This window comes from Sinohyriopsis cumingii, chromosome 18 (genome assembly GCF_028554795.1).
Source record: "Sinohyriopsis cumingii isolate HCF-2022 chromosome 18, ASM2855479v2, whole genome shotgun sequence".
NCBI classification, from domain to species: Eukaryota; Metazoa; Mollusca; class Bivalvia; order Unionida; family Unionidae; genus Sinohyriopsis; species Sinohyriopsis cumingii.
The window spans coordinates 86,161,622-86,177,971 of NC_142978.1; positions in this window are offsets into that span (position 1 = coordinate 86,161,622).

Genomic DNA, 16,350 nt, shown 5'->3' on the forward strand with positions numbered 1-16,350 from the left:
CATAAACTAAAATCAACAAATGATTCTGCCTCGAGATCTTATAGCATGAATGGATATTTTTTTGATAAACGTGATTAAAAATGTATGACACAAAATAGTCAGGGTATAGGACAAAAGTTTAGTTACAGAACAAGAAACAATCTAATTGGACGAGGTCTGTTACTACAATTATAATAAAGTACATGGTAAACACAACGTCCTTGACTCGGACCATGATAAATATATTTACTTCCATCAATAATGATCCTAATATTAGATCCAAACTAATTGGGGGAAAATATGTATTAGTATTCGTTGTTTTAAATACAATTTTACATAACCCATAGCATATAATAAATTTAAAAAATCTAACAAAGAACCGACATTTAAAATATATATAACACCTCCCTGTATAAAGAAAAAGAAAGATTTATACAATAAAGCTTTCTTAAAATTACTAGTCAGATGTACATGTGAACAAAGATTACGTAAAAAGAAATCCTATAAATGGCACCAAGTATACATGGAACAATATAATATTTCGATACATACTAAATTCCGTCAGATATTAAATTGTCTTTTACCTTCACGTACCTGACAATAATATTGTATTCCTGCAACAACAAAACTCGGCCCTAATAATCTTGCCTTTAAAAACAAGTGGGTTGGGATCACTAAATACCACCATCGGAGAAGGACGTAAACTAATATACACTTCAAATTGTTGCAAAGTCAATATCAAAGCCAAACATTCCTTCTCGATTGTGGGATACATTTTGTGGTGCATATTCATTTTTAAAATAAAAAATAGCAAATTAGATGATTTACACCATTTTTGTCTTCTTGAATTAATACTGCACCAACCTCAACGTCACTTGTATCAATGAGTATATCAAAACATGTCCGAATCGTCACCAAGTGATCTTTCCAAGTGTCATTGTAGATGATGACATCATCGATGTAAGCATTTAGACCAGGCGAAATCATGTTCAATAAACGTTACAAGTACAAGGCGAAGCTTTCATTCTAAAGTCAATGACTTTATATTGATAAAGTCTATCTGAAGTTACGAATGCTGAAATTTCCATTCCCTTTTACATTAGTTGAATTTTGCAGAATCCTCTCAAAATTTCAAATTTGGTGACATATTTTTCATTTCCAATTTTAGCAATGCAGTCATCAAATCTTGGCAATGGAAATGAATCTGTTTAGTTAATACTGTTCAATTTTCTATAGTCTGTGCACTTGTGGAAAGCATTATCTGGTTTAGGTACAAGAATACATGGTGAACTCCAATCACTCTTACTTGGTTTTATGAGATAATTACCCAGCAAATATTGATTTTTGTGTACAAATATTCATGCTGTTCTATGAAATCTTTCTCCAGCATGTACTTGATTTCTTTTACCAAACATTCCTGATTGAGATGGTTAATCCTGTACGTATGCTGTTTCACAGGTGTTGAATCATTAAATTCAACATCATGGAATATTTTATTTTTTCGTGTTGGAACATCTGGAAACACGTGCTCATATCCAAATAATAGCTGATTTAGTTCACTGTTTTTTGTTTGTGTAGCTACACATGAAAAGGTTTCTGGTCCGTTTTATCCATAATTTTGGATTTCCTACGGTTGGTTACACCAAAGTCCCTACAGTCCGATTGCATTTCATCACTTCAGTACTCACAGTGTGGGACAGGTACACCTAAATTGGTTGCAAAATTAACAGGTCTAGCTCTATCGACATAATCTTTTAACATATTTACAGTTGTAAAAGGATCATGATATTTAACTGGAATATGATTTGGAAGCATATGTAATAGAGCCATAAGTCTGTCTCCAATCTGAAACTTCCTTTTCTTTGCATTTTTGTCATACCTTAATTTAATGTTTGATTGAGAAGAGTGAAGATTAGTTTTTGTAACTTCACAAGCCTTTCACAACTGAAATTAGAAACATAGTTATGAATATTTATTTCTGAGTCTTCATTTGAAAGAAGTTTCTCATTTCGTCACGTCAATGTTCCACGGCGAGTATGTCCACAAACTAGTGCAAAAGAACGTAATCCTATGATTCTTGAACTGATTCCTAACATCAAGCAACAGTAAATAAACACATTATCGTTTTAATCCTTTCCGGTATCAAAACAATATGATCGAATCATACTTCTCTAGTTTGATGAAATGTTTCTAATACCCGTTGGATTTCAGGGTGATAGGCAGAAGATTAACCTTGCTGGATGCCTAATTCATGTTTAACTTGTTGGAAAAATGCAGACACAAAATTTGACCTTTGTTCAGATTGGACAGATTTGGAAAAGCCAAATAGTGTAAAAACATTATCAAAACTTTTAATATGGTTTTAGTTTTAATATTCTGCTCTGGGAATCTCGTGGACGTCAGCAAGTATTGGTTGCTTGACTTGGTCTTAAGTGGGAGAGCGACACGGTCTACCATTTTTCTGCTAAATGGTTCGTCAAATGGATTAATAGGTTGAAGATGAGCCTTAGGTCTGATAGGGTTTTCCTACCATTTGACAAGTGTTACAAAATCTACAGTATTTACAAAACACTTTTGATTCTTGGCCAATAAAAACGATTCAAGATCTTGTGATACGTTTTCTGACCCATAAAAGACCACTCAACGGAGTTTTGTGGGCTAGACTAAGAATTTCCTGTCTATACAACTTAAGACCAACAATCAGATATCTCACGGACCACTGCTCACCAGCGGGTACCTCAGATGGTATATATGTTCTCATAAAAACCCCATTTGTAACAAAATAACGAATAGGTACATGTATCGATCTCTGAAGCCAACAAGGAATCAGCAGTAGGGAGTGTGAACGCTTCAAAGTTTAGAAGGGTCCATTTGCGAAAATAAAGCTTCCTACGAAACAATGAAAACACAAGTGTCACGGAATTAAACTCTTTTATTTACTGATTACATGTACTAGGGGTTTCGATTTTTGTGTACAACCATACCCGAGGGTGATTTATGTATATTGTGTCGTATTTCGAAATAGTGAGTTCGGTTCATCCCATGCAGCGCGTGAGAAGTGCTCTCGATGGGACGAATCGTATGCCTACAATGCACAGACTGTCTGTGTATAAATACCTCACCGTACGAAACAGTCTTGTCAGCGGGCAGTCTGCTTCAAGGACTTCCACATCTTCAGCTGTAGACTTGTCTGTGACCAGAGTGTCTGTGTCTGGAGTGTCCGGAATGTCTAGTGTCTCTGTCAGTGACCGGCGTTTCTCTGTCTGTGATCAGAATACACTGGTCAACAGTGAAATCATTACTGACTTGAAAAGGCCCTAATCTGTAGTATTTTGGTGTGCCGAACACGAATATAACCGTGAAAAATTTGTATTGGCTCTCGTTTTGAAGATATTCATATACCTCATTTTCTATGTTTCACTGTGTAAATTTCTCCAGTAGGACTGCAGCAACATCCGGAATAATGATGTAACATTGCATAATACCATCATGCTCACATCATCCACAGTTGATTGCATCATTTTCTGATGCAATGCAATACTAATGCCATGTGGCTGCTGAAGTAAGTTGACGTCAGCAGTGTACTATACATGTGTAGGCCTATTATACTAATGCCAGGCGGCTGCTGAAGCTGACGTAAGCAGTGTACTATATAAAGCCCAATCAGATAGGTTCAGCATTTAAAATATTTTAGACGTTGTGCGAGACAGTTCAAGCTACTGTTACATAAAACTTATTATTTTATCCATTTACGTACAATAAAGAACAGTAATGCCTCGAAAGTGTGTTAATACCGCGGACAATTTTTGCTATATTTGTGGGGAAGTGACATTTGCCAACCAGAAGAAAAGTATCAATTCTCAAGTGAAGAAGGCATATCATCTTTACTTCGGATGCAAGGTTGGTGACCAAGACAAGCCTTGGGCTCCGCATATATGCTGTGCTACATGTACAACACAGCTTTCACAGTGGTTGAATTGCAAAAGGTCATCAATGCCGTTTGCAGTCCCAATGGTGTGGAGAGAGCCAAGCAACCACCTAAATGACTGTTACTTCTGCTTGGTTCCTCCTCTTTCCGGCGGAATAACGAAGCGAAAGAAGTCGAGAATAGTCTACCCAAACATTCCGTCTGCATTGAGACCAGTTCCACATGGTGAGGGACTTCCTATTCCAGAACCTCCAGCAGAATATTCTCTTGATTCATCTGACGAAGACAAAGGTGAGTCGACCTGTTCTTCTCCTGGTCCATCAGCATGCAGTGATCCAGATTTTCACTGTGGTGCATCATCAACCCCACACAGAATAACACAGGAAGAACTAAATGACCTGATTCGTGATTTGGAATTATCAAAGAACAAGGCAGAATTGCTAGGATCAAGACTCCAACAATGGAATCTTCTAGAAGAAGATGTCACAATTACTGCATATCGAAAGCGCCACCAGCAATTGGAGCCTTTCTTCAGAAAGGAAAGTAATCTGATATTCTGTTCCGATATTGAGGGCCTCATGAATGCTTTAAAAATCACTCATGACCCACAAGAATGGAGACTATTTGTGGACTCTTCGAAACTGAGTCTCAAGGCTGTGCTTTTGCACAATGGAAACATTCTTCCATCTATTCCAGTAGCGTATGCTGTCCACATGAAAGAGACATACGATAACTTAAGGTAGCTACTGAATTCCATTGAGTATAACAAGTACAGCTGGCACCTCTGTGGTGATTTGAAGGTAGTTGCCCTTTTAATGGGACTGCAGCAAGGATATACAAAATACATGTGTTTCTTATGCGAGTGGGATAGCCGAGCAAGGGAAATGCACTACATGAGGAAGGAATGGACTCACAGGCAGAATGTAGCCATTGGAGAGAAGAATATCCAACACCCAGCTCTGGTTGAGGCTCAGAAAATCTTGCTACCACCCCTTCACATCAAACTAGGTTTGATGAAGAACTTCGTGAAAGCCATTGACCGGACTTTGCCAGCATTCCGATACCTGCATGAAAAATTCCCTCGACTCAGCAAAGCAAAGATTAAAGAGGGAGTTTTTGTGGGTCCTCAGATTCGAGAGCTTTTCAAAGATGACCGGTTCAACAACTTGCTGGAAGGTGACGCGAAACAAGCATGGAATGCTTTTCGCCTAGTTTCTACAAACTTCCTCGGAAATGTTAGGGCAGAAAACTATAAGGAACTAGTAGAAGACATGTTGATGAAGTATAAGAAACTTGGCTGCAATATGTCTCTAAAGATTCACTTCCTTCATTCCCATTTGGATTTCTTTCCTAGCAACTGTGGTATTGTTAGTGATGAACACGGCGAACGTTTTCATCAAGATATCGCAACAATGGAACAAAGATACCAGGGAAAATGGTCCACTACAATGCTGGCTGACTACTGCTGGACACTCCTCAGAGATGCTCCCGAACAGCTGTACAAGAGACAGGCGAAGAAATCTAAGATGTAGTCAATGACTTGATTTTTTATAGGTAGGCTATTACAGTTGACCTTTTACTATTGGAATGCATTTCGTTATGTAAACATTAATTTCTTGCAGATTACAAAAAAACTAGAGCCAATTTTGCAATTTGACTGTCATATTCGTGTTCAGCACATAAAAATTGATAAGAATTGACTAATTTTATTTCAGTAACATGACTTTTGTAAAAATTTGTTGTCCAGTGATATCTGTGTCTGGAGTGACCAGAGTGTCCCTGTCTGTGTCTGTGTCTGGAATGACCAGAGCGTCTGTGACTGAAGTGACCAGAGTGTTTAATGCCCGGAATGTCTGGAGTGTCTAATGTCCGCAGTGTCTAACATCCGGGGTGTCCGGAATGTCTACTGTCTGTGTCCGGAGTGTCTAATATCTGGGATAGCTGGAGTGTCTAATGTCTGGGGTGTCTGGAGTGTCTAATGTCCGGCGTGTCCGGAGTGTTCCGAGGGTCCGGAGTCTGTAGCAGCTATGAAGCTGAACTGTAGCAGACGTGGAGCTGAAACAGTGTACTGATGACGGAGTGTATGTCTGTACATGTAATTTGTTAGCCGTGGGCTAATTTTGGGGTTCGTAAATCCCAGTGTATTTTTCGGGACTGTAAAGATAAGTTGTATATCTGTCCCTCTTTCTCTATCACCATGATGTCGCTACCTGAGTGAATGCATTTTACTACATGAGTAAAATTGTACATCGTTTACTACCTGAGTAAACTATATCCATCGTTTCATTGTCAAATCGTTGTGAACCATTCATTCCTTGTCTTTGTATTTGCTAAATTAATTTATTTGATTTTTTCATCATTAAGTCTGTGCATTCTTATGTTAAGTAAATCCATTATTTGGATTATATATACACGCACATTTTCATAATTAGTTGCTCATTCAAGTCATGCATTATTAGACATTGTATTAATATCATAGTCAAAAGTGTTCTGTTGTGAATCCGAAAATCCCACCCGGTTATCTTGTTACAACAAGGTCAATAACGCCAAACATAAGCCTCTAACCGACCGAGATTTTCTCTAATTTGGTTAGCTCATTTTGTTACTTTATTGTTGACACTTGTGTTTTCAATTTTTTATGCGTGTATGTTTACGCACCCGATTACTCAATTTATGTCGTTACCCTCCCTGTTGCTGTGTGTGGTGTAATTAAATCATTTTTATATCAATAATGGAATTTCACACAGCTAAACTAGCTCGAGAGCGACTAGAGGCAATTAAGAAATGCATTCCAGTCTGTGATTCAGTCAAAAAAATTATAATAACGTCAACAAGCACAAGACAAATTCATGGAATAAACAGAACAATTATTTAAACCGATTACGAAGGCTACCGAATGAATTACAAAGGCTACCAAAGATCTTCCTACGTTGGACCAAATCGCTTAAGCAACAGGAAAAATAGCAGAAAAAACTATAACACTAAAACGGTTTTAAGAGAACTTCCAGATAAAATAGCTGCTGCTCAACGAATGCGAAAAATAATTGAAGGTAGTGACCTAGCTCGTGCTGAAACGGGTGATGTAAAAGATCGTATACCAGAATCAGGAGAGAGAAACGCGCTGATCGATAAATTTACCAGAAATATTATTACTAATATCAGGAACACCAAAAACATAAAACAGCTGAGACCACCATGAGGAGTTTTAATGAGAAAGAACAATTTCTGAGTCTTGAGTACCATGATCGTTCTGTAGGCCGTGAAGACTGGTATAAATGGATATTTCGCATACACTACGGGTTAATCGGGCCCGAAATGATGATACAAGATATATTGAGTTTATCATTGAGATAAAAAAAACTATTTTGCAGGGTTACAACTATCACCACCACAACAACAACAAACAAAACAACGACAACAGAAACAAAACCAGCAGCCGCATGAACCAGTCCAAACAACAAGTGAGGAAGAAGAAGGGCGACAGGATGCAAGTTCTTGCAGATGTGGACAGACTAGAAATCCACATTGGTGGAAAAAGAGTCGGTAATAATTACCCAGAAATCATTAATTAAGCAGCTGCTATTTGTCAAAGATTACGTACAGGTGGTATTAATGTGTATCGGTCCGTTATTGATGAAATCGTTGATGACTACCACAGTGACTGAGGTATGCAATTAGATACAATGGCAAAAATAAGACGATCATACATGATGCTCAACGTGGACCTGTAATGGTCAGGATGATAAATTCCCGATTACCAACATATAAAGCGATCTACGGAGATGGACTCATTGATATTGTTCAGGGACTATTTAGAAGGATAGCCCCAAAAGCAATAGCTATTACAAAGCAACTGGGAATGAAAGCTATTGAGTTGCTCGTGATAAAGGTATTGGTGGTGTTGGTGATGTTGCTAGTAAAGCATTCTCGGTAATCAATGACAGACCAGCACGATTAATACGATTAAAACCGCAATCAGTAAAATTGCCAAGCACTGAAGTGATGCCTGCATATGTTGTAAATGTCAGTAAAATAATAAATCAAGCTGCAAATAAAAAACCTAGCAGAGTTGGCTGGTGTACCCCTATCAGAAAAAGAAGAAGAAAAAAGATAATTGCAAGTCTGATAGCAGGAAGTCGTCTTCGTGGTAGACGATAACAATTATAATAAAATGTTCAAAAGTGTATCTGATCGAGCATTTGAATGGACTCTTGAGTCCTCAAAGGTGAATCGATACGTGATTATCAATATTATTCTTATGACGCAAGACAGCCAAATCAGCGTGGGTGAATTGAGATGCAGGTTCAGGATACAAGCAGATATTTCTTACCACCGAGGCATTTATTGAAGTAGAAGGTGAAATTCTAAAAACAGATAATACTGATTACGTAGCTGATTCTAGTGTTGGTTTTGTTAATAATGGTATTATGGCGTTGTTCGACAGCGCTATTATGGACGGAAGAAATATTGAATCAATGATATTTGACAAACGTGGTATTACGGAGGTTTCACTGAGAATAAAGGGACATAAAGAACCTTCTGAAGAAGTTTTGCTACGTTTTGATCAAAATCATGTTTCACGTGCATTTCCTTGTTTGATGACATGAATGGGACTTGATCAAAATAGTGAATTCGTTCTGCAAATGTCACTTTTAGATTTTACAACGCTGTATCCGATCTTCTATTTTTCGCCGGAACACCATGATTTATTTAGACAATCAGTCGTTAATATACATTTTCGAGCTCGTGTGGCAAGAGGAGCTATTGATAATTTACGAGCAATCGGTGTTGTACTCTTGGATAAAACAATGATACTTGAAGGTGTTGGTGGATGAATGAAAGTTATTGATGCCCCAGTAGAAAACATGTAATTAAATATTATAATGTCATAGCATCATGTTAGTGTTACTCTGACACCTGGTCATAATAAAAATCTACAATCAGGATCAAACGAGAACCGTGGAATAAACATATCAGTAAAATAAAGAACATATCAAACGCGGTCGGAATAAACTATCATTGTCAGAACGTCATATCAGACACATCAATGAAGCCAAACGATCAAATACCGGCGTACGATTTAATCTTTCAGCGGGAGTCATCAAGGACATCAATAAAACGGCAGGTATATTTCCATTTCCTGCAGCTATACCAGCGTTAATAGCCGCTGAAGCCCTAGCTTTGCAAAAGCAGTTGCACTTGATGCTGTTGAAACTGGGATGATATTAAAGAAAGCAAAAGGTCACGGAATGAAGACTTCAAAGAAAAAGGGAATGGTCAAAGACTGCCAGGAACACCCCATTTGTGGTACCGAAAGGATTTAAGACTTACTGGGACACTTCCTTGATTCTTTCCATGTCCATGTTTGATTTAATTGATGCTGCTAAGCGGTTAAATATAAAAAATTCAGAGGTGTTTTTATGAGTGATCAATTACCAAAACAACCATATTTCTAGGAAACCGATATCATTAATCTCGATAAAGACTGTAAAAGATTCGATTGGGTTGCATACGCGATTGATCCAAATGGAATTATTTATTTCGATTCCTATGGACTGGCACCACCAAAAGAATTTTTAAAATAGGTAAGCACTGAATTACGTAATATTCCTGCAATCTGGTATTGAACATTACCAGCACAGATAATAACTGATCCTCCAATACGTGGCCGTGAAGTAACTGCTGTACCCGACGCTGTGTCAAAGTCCCTTATACCACCTCATAAAGTCGTGCAAGTGTATACCACGTTGTCTATCATATTAAACATGTCTCAGTTAATATACAATTTACGGAAGATCTTCTCGCCTGGATAATGAATACTAATAATGTCAACATCGAACGAATTACTACAACAGATCGTCGCTAACACAAATCCGTTGAAAACCACAATATCAGCAAGCTCAACCAATCAGGAGTTTAGCGTTAGCTTTCCAACTGAAATTACACCCAAATAAATAGCACTAGTACAATTACGAGTGCATCATAGTTGGCCAAATATTAGATCAAAGTCATTCTGTGGGTAGCAAGCAAATAATTCACTTGTGTTTGCGTATAAAAATAAACCCGATGGAACCCTTGATTGGCAAATTGTGAGCATACCCACGGGCAGTTATCAAATCTAGTAGATAAATGATGAATTCCAGCGCAGAATTAAATAAAAATAGCTATCACTGTTCACGAACCAATATTATCAGCGGCGATAGAAATAAACTCGCTAGATTATACCGTCGATATTTAACCAGCAAAATATCTCAGACTCAGTAATGATCCATACAGTGGAGGTCGTCATAGATCACGATGTGTTTTGCCATCACATCAACAATCGCAGACAATCTTGTCTGTGATGCAATTGATGGAAGTTATCAAGTAGATCTTGAACAATCCAGTCAGGCCCAGCAAAGATACGTATTTTTGTTATACATTTACACCGCAAGCGCCCCCTGGATTTTTGATTTGTTAGAACACGTTAATCCAGTTTATCTGCGATGCGATGTTATAATACGCTGTTATAACGGATGCATTTCAAACTTACTGATAAACGCGGATGCTCGCTTGATTTAAGAAATAAAGTTTTAAATATAAATCTGTATGTGCGTTCGTAGAACATTTTATAAATCTGTTTTTGAGTCTACGAACTCACAAACAGTTATATATGTGATGTTATATATGTACCAACACACGAGAGGTTTTGCAAACAACAAGGAGGTACTCGAAAGTGCCGTCAGAACTATACAGAACAATATAATTATTGATGAATACCGCGATGAAGAATTTTTGTTAACGCAGAAACAGTTAAATGAGCCACAGCAAGAACATATTATTACGATTGTGTCCGACAGAGATCAAATTTTGAATTATGCACATTCTTGAATTGAATTTGATCAGGTTAAATAATAGTATAATCTCATTCTGAATAAATATTATTATCAAATGAAAAATAAATAATTTAATCTGATTCAGAATAAAAATAAGGCCAATTTCTTCAGATTGATGGGTATATTACCCATAGTTTTTTTTCTTCCGATTATCAAATAATTTCATCAAATCGATTGATATAATAACAATAACAATACATTTTCAGATCATTAGTCAGATTCATTAACGATTTTATATTCAATGATTTTCTCATTGATTTTAGAATGCGTTTAATGCTATTACTATTATTTTGGATTAATGATTAATTTCGCATATTTGACGGGTATATTGCCCCATATGGTTTAGATTATCAAATAATTTCATCAAATTGATGGAATATTGCACAAATTAAATCAGATTATCAAACAATTTCACCAAATTGATGGGATAAATAATAATCAAAATAACACAAATCTCATCCTTGTCAAAGCCAAGGCAGAAAAGAAAAATACAACAAAGATTTCACAAATAACAAATAAATAAATTATAACATAGTTGTTTTTACTGATTCTCGGCCAGACCTCATAATTTGCTGTGGTAAATGATATTTAGAATAGAATATCTCGGTCCGATTTCATAAATTTGATAGGGTAAATGCTACTCAAAATAAGGAAAATTGCAGCCTTGATATATTCAAGGCAGATTTTTTTTATACATACAATAATACTTGCACAAATAATAAATAAATATTATCATCTGAATCAGAATAAATATAACACGCGTTCTTACTCGGTGTCAAGACTTTCACTTTCACAATCACTAATGACTGTATCACCACTTTTGCAATTGATCGTTTCACGATCAGACATAATTTTTCTCAACTGTCTTATGCGCGTATTCGCAATCTTTTAGATTTCTTATTTGTGATACAATTCTGATCTACTTTTCTCAATCTCGTGTGAGAGTGAAACGAATTGTGCAACTTGTGTATCTTTCACTGTCGCCAAGGACGTAACATAGACTGATGAATCAACTTAATGAATCGGTACTCTGCTGGTAATGTATATATATCTTCAAATTTTCGTTGTTGTAATTATTCAATATCACAAATATTTTTTTAAAGATCAAGTTGATGAGAAATTTGTATACCTTCATCATATAATTTTTCAATCGCTGAAATAATAGAATTACTTTTTTCGTAATTCATTATATAATAAATATATATTCAAAATCAATTTTATTTTACACAACACATACTTTTAGTATAAATAATCTTAGCTCTCAAGACGGCACTGCACAAAATCTTAACTATAGTAGCTTATTTACAGCATTAGATATAATCTTACATCCAATGATGGCACATCCCCCATTTGAATCCCTTCTGCATCCCTAGATTGTCAAACGACATTCTAGTAGATCCAGATGGTACATATATAATCTTAATTCTAAGGGGGGCACAACACATATATTTACAGTATTTACAGTTTATATAATCTTAATTCAATAGACAACACAATATACAATTCTAACTTAATTCTACTGACGGCAAAACACCCAGTTAAAACTTTTTATTACCAAACGATATTCTAGCAGGTCCAGAGGATTACATATATACATATTTACAGTATATATAGACTCTTAATTCTATGGCCAGAACAACACAACTATTTACAATATATTTAATCTTAATTCTAAGGACCGCACAACACTAACCCAATTTAATTTTTAATTCTATGGACGGCACAACACATACAAACGGCCTTTTTTACGTTCGGCAGATTTCTACACACTCTCCCACGATCAACCCCAGGGGTGCAAAAGAGCACATACCACGTAGTGACATGGTTGGAGGGTATATTTTTTCCATTGAATGTTGAGCAGTTAAGGCGAACCCCCAACGATAATACTGATTCTATACTATATAAGCTGACCAATACTTTGAAATCAAACATTAGCTCACACAACGTACGTGGTTTGTTCGCTGTTTGTATTTTTCTTTTTCATTGATTATTATTATTTACAAAATCTAGAGGAATCAAGAAACCTGACAGATTAAGAAAAAAAGATAATTTTTCTTGAAAACTAACAAAAAGAAAAAAGAAAAAATAATTATTTAGAAGTGAAAGTAGTGGTAAAATACAAGTAGGACATTTATTTAATCTTTCTACTCATCCCCTGACAAAGTCGTCACAGAGTTACATCCCTTGTTCTTGCCAGACAGTTACAACAAAATGGTCTGTATAATGTTTACCTGGATCAGCACACGAACGATATGATTCTTGTTTTCTGAATTTTATGCAAAAATGATGGACGGTCACCCTTTCAGAATCCCCTGACGTAGTCGACGACTTTGTCGATGGGGACAAGAAATACAATGCGTGAGCCACATACGAAACGCGACAGTCATATAATATTAAGCAGTAACAAGCGAGACTACTACATAATTACTCTATCGGAGAAAGTTTTACAGATTTATCTCCGTTCACATTTCTTGCAGTGTGTAGTACTTAACTATTTTTTTAAAATATTCGTTCAAAAATGCTGATTTGTTTATATTATCTGTGACATATTGTACCGAACGCGAGTAAATATCAAAATGTTTTCCAGCTGCATTGATTGGTTGAAATATTATCTCTTCGCTAGTCTCCATATTCAGAGATTTAACAGCTTTTGCGTGTTTATTGTGTTTTACAGTTATAACCAAAATCGCAATTCTGACTCTGTGTAACAGCTTCTAAATTACATAAAGAATTATTTTTCTGATCTAAATTAAAATGATCAATCACAAGACCTTTTTCTATTACTACATGGAAACACTCGTACACGATTTTCCAACAATAATATATTTTATTTTTCCCGGCATTGAATATGAGATAACCAGTACTATTAACAGCACCGATCGTTTTTTTTAGTCGACAGTTTATAATTACACCATCACGATATACCTCATAATTCTTGATGATGGGATGTTTCATTAATTTATTTTGCTCCATCAAGATAGTCCTCAACGTTTTTATGGGAAAATCATTGGAGATATTTTTTATATCATAATATCATTTTAACTCTCTGTATTTTTTACCACTGCATTACACACACAACTGCGTCTCTACTCTAACTCATTCGCTTCATTTCAAACACGGTTTTGGTCCTAGACTCCCTATCCGTACGCTTTGTAGGTGATATCAACATAATCTGTTTACGCAGGCATTGTTATAAGGGGTTGTAGAACCTGTCATTAACCATTTGCACCCCCCCATCTCCCCCCATAAATACACACACACACACACACACACACACACACACACATATATATATATATATATATATATATATATATATATATATATATATATATATATATATATACTTCATTCTAAATATATATTTGCCTTAATTATCATATGGATGAGTTTGAGATATTACCTGCGATTCAATACTCGCAAGTTAGATTCGATCTTGATAGAATATCCCCTGACTTGCCGAGGCGAGCTCTGGTTGATCCGACGAATAAAACTCTGATTAAAAGTATTTATGACGCCAAGAAATAAGTTCGCGACGATGGCGTGGTTCACTTGTGGTCAACATGCAGAATTATACAAGACGTTGAAAAACGTTGACTCGATGCTACAATGATTGAGCAACGAGCAGCGACGATTATTAATTGTCTCGACATTCACAGATTCTTTTTTAGAATAAAGTTTATTGCGGAGCTAGACAATACTTGGATTATCCGTGACAAACTTGACCCTGTTCGATTACATCACACTGGAAATATTGTTAGGTTAAATAAAAATTCCATACCAGGAATGTTGACTGTTATTGACAAACCATATTATGAACGAACTTATCTTGTGACTGCTTTTGTTTATGCAAGATATCCGCTGAATGATAAACCTAGCTTGATGATCTCAAACCGATGAAACTTTCAAGGCTCAACTAAGTTACTGAACCAGTTACAGAACACTTAACGGATTTATGACGTAAAAAAATAAACGAGTGGGCAGAAATAGTTAAAGACAACGGAGCGTCCATTAAAGACATCGCTGAATTAGAAAAAATATTAAGATTTCCAATGAGAGTGAAGACATTAACCGGAGAAATTTCGTCTGAATCGAAAAATAAAAAAATGGTGCTTCGATAGAGATTGTTGGTCATAACGCACTCGCGTGGACTTCGGATGTAACAATATTTCCACGAAACCGAACTAAGAAATTATATGACGGTGATAGTTTCGATAATATCATAAATATCAGTGAAAGCGATCCTGTATTCGTGTGGCTGTGTTAAAGTTCAGATGATGGAAACTATGATCAATTTGTACAAACTAATGTATATATTTATCGTACAGAATCTCTCCACGAAGAAATAATAAAAATCTTGCGCTGTAATATACCAATGATGAAGAACAATTAATGATTTTTTGTTTTATCGTTCCCTCAAATGCTACTCATTTCGTTCAGAAGGAAAATTCATGGAGACCAACATTGGTGCAATGTCTTGAAGACATACAACGTAGTTGTGTGGAATACGGACACGGAGGATTGTGGAATACTAAATACGATTATAAGGATGTTATCTCTATTGATATGGTTGCGTGTTACACTGGAAGTTTTCTTCGAATGGGAGACTGTTCTGTATATTTTAAGAGATTTGGATATCCAGCACACGAGATGACCAGAGTTGCGATAAACGCATCTTTACCAGATATTGACTTAATTCTATTTGCATGCATTGAGTCATTCGAATTTGAATCAAATAACCTTCATCCGACTGTGGCTGTTTGGTTTGGGAAACATTTTAACGAACGCGGCTTAGCTCCAATAGTTTTATTACGATATATGCTTGATATAAAAATATTAATATCGTTAATTGTAAGTGACGCAATTATATTAACAAAATACACAACAAGAAACAAAGTAACTGAATGTATGCCGCATTCCAAACTAAATACACAAGCGCAGATTCATCATTACACAACAACATTATTACTGCGCACATAACACATAAATTTGAACTTAGTCGCGCGCTAGACATAACTTACAAAAGAAAATGGCGTGTCTAGTTAAAATTTAAATTTGGAGTCATATTATGAATGAATGCGCATTGCAACAACTTTTCCATTTGATCTGGAATGAATCGATTTTGGTATTTGTGTCCATTTTACGAAATTTTGTGATTATGAACTGGATTTATATGCGACATTTCCACTTGAAATACATCGGATTTAAGAAGCGAGGGAGAAGCGAATTGACGTCTGCAAATGTGTTTCTGTTTCTGTCATTGAATCTTTGAAATCATAATGTGGGGGAAAATATGAAGTCTTTCAATTGCAATCATCAAAACAACGCTATGGAATTTAATGCTTATTTCATTTTGAGTGCAGTAAGGATGATGTAATTGCACTTATATTCGAAATTGCAGTACAATTTCGAAATGTATAATCAAGAGTGAGGACCTAAGACATGGCTCATGTAATTCGGATTTGCAGAAGCATGAAAGTACATTTTTAGGAAATTCAGGATGTAAAACTGAAAGTATATTTTTTGCCATCCTTACCAGCTAGAGAAGACAGTTTATGCCTTGTCACT